The sequence below is a fragment of the Elephantulus edwardii genome, unplaced genomic scaffold, assembly GCF_000299155.1.
Source record: "Elephantulus edwardii isolate Elephantulus edwardi_28Jun2011 unplaced genomic scaffold, EleEdw1.0 scaffold00023, whole genome shotgun sequence".
Classification (NCBI taxonomy): domain Eukaryota; kingdom Metazoa; phylum Chordata; class Mammalia; order Macroscelidea; family Macroscelididae; genus Elephantulus; species Elephantulus edwardii.
This window is the reverse complement of record NW_006399773.1, coordinates 15,866,621-15,868,730: the sequence shown is the minus strand read 5'-3', so window position 1 is coordinate 15,868,730 and position 2,110 is coordinate 15,866,621.

Sequence of the window (2,110 nt, the reverse complement as noted above, 5' to 3'; positions counted from 1 at the left end):
TTTATCCCCTCTTTTCTTAGTTTCCCCCACCCCCATGTCAGTCCTATTTTATACCAAGGCATTACAGAGTATTTCTCCTTTTGTGTCTGAGATATTTCACTTAGCATAATATCCACTATTGTCACCCAATTTGTATAATATTTCATGAGCTCCTTGTTTTTCAGTGTTGCATAGTATTCCATTGTGTTTGTATGACAGCTTTTCTAGCCATTTGTTTGTTGACGGGCACTTTGGTTGTTTCTATCTCTTTGCTATTGTGAACAACATAGCAATAAATGTGGTTTTGCAGTTCTGGTTTCTTTAGGGTATGTTCCAAGTATGTTCAGGCTGTTTTACTTTCAGAACTGCTCTGCCCCCAGGAGTGAGCCTCTCCAGGCTTGGCCTAGAGTTTAAGGCAGGAAGCGGCTTCAAGCCCCAACAGGCCCTTGGGCCAGGTTAAAATTGTTTTCCTGTCAAACCTTCTTCTAGGTGGTATAGCATAGCACTGGTCTGTGCATTGCTTTTCAGAGGTAACTCGTGGTTGCTGTGATGCTGATCACTGTGACGCTGATGTGCTAAACGTGGTAATGGTCACCTATGGTGGACAGTGTTTGACGGAGCTTTCCTACTAAAACAAGCCTGGAAGCAAGAGCAGCATCCACTTCCAAAATGGCTTGCCTTCGGAAACCCTATGAACAATGCTCAGGCCTTTTGTTCATAGGGTCACTATGAGTAGTCTACAATTCAACGGCATCAAACAACAACAACCTCTAGAAACAATTGCCATTGAGGAAGTATAAGTTCCCAGAAACTGGTCTTCTGGCACTATCTTGTTATAAATTTAATGGCAGATACCCTCAACTGATCATGTAATTCCACTTATGTGTTATGTACCTTTTATTGGCATGTTTCCGTTTCTTCTTCCTGAATATCTTGGTTTTTTCTTTCCTAAAGTTGTTTCACAATTGTTTGCAATGTGTGGAAGAGCTGGACAGTGACTAGGGATGATACAGAATTGATGCCTTTGAGCTGTGGTGCTAGAGAAGAGTGTTGACTATACCATGGACTGCTAGGAGAACAAACCGGTTTGTCCTGGAGAGGCTGTAACTGGGCTTCTCCTTGGAGGCAAGGCTTCTGAGACTTCATCTAACATACTTTGGGCATGTTGCAAGGAAGGACAGGTCCTTGGTGAGGAACATCATGTTTGGGAGAGTAGAGGGACAGTGTAAGAAAGGAAGACCCTCGATGAGATGGATCAATTCAGTGATTGAAGTAATGGGAGTAAGTGTGTCAGAGACAGGTTGGCCCAGAATAGAGCAGGGTTTAGGGCTCTTGTACATAGGGTCACTATGAGTCGCAAGCAACTTGATGGCACATAACAACAACAAAAGTTGTTTCAGTCAGTTATGACTTTTTTAGCCATTTTTTTGTCCTAAAAATGTAAGGGTATGATTAGACAGAGCCGCTATTTTTCACTCCATGTTGTTGTTGTTGTTGTGTACTGTAGAGTCAGACTTGACTCATAATTGACTTCCCAGTGGCTTTTCAGAAGCAGTCAATCACACAGGACATTTCCCATCCTTCTCCCATGCAGTAACTGGTGGCTTCAAACTACGTGCCTTTAGGATTACAGTGCAGCTTCTTGACACTACATCACCAGGGCTCCTTTCATTCCATAAGCATGGACATTTTCTTGCCTAGACCTTCTCTATCTTTTAAAAATCTTTTATTAATGTGGACTCAGTGATGTTTCCCTAGAATAACCAGTTCCTGTGCCATGTGTACAACTGCTATTGTGTTCAAGCCCGTCGTTGTACTCACTGTATCAATCCATCCTCTACAAGTCTTCCCCTCCTTAGTTAATCTTCTACTACGCTTCTCCATGGACTGGTCCTACCTGGTAACATGCCCAAAATATGTGAAGCTTACTATCTTTGTCTTACCAGCTATCTCTCCAAGGAGCAACTTGATTTCACTTCTTGAAAGATTAATTTATTTGTTAATTTGTCAGTCAATGACATACTTAAAATTATTCAATAATACATCACTTCTTCCTTGGTCTTACTTGTGTTTCAACATTCTCATGCACTATATAAAGCTATATAATTTATATCAACTGAGAGAAGATTAT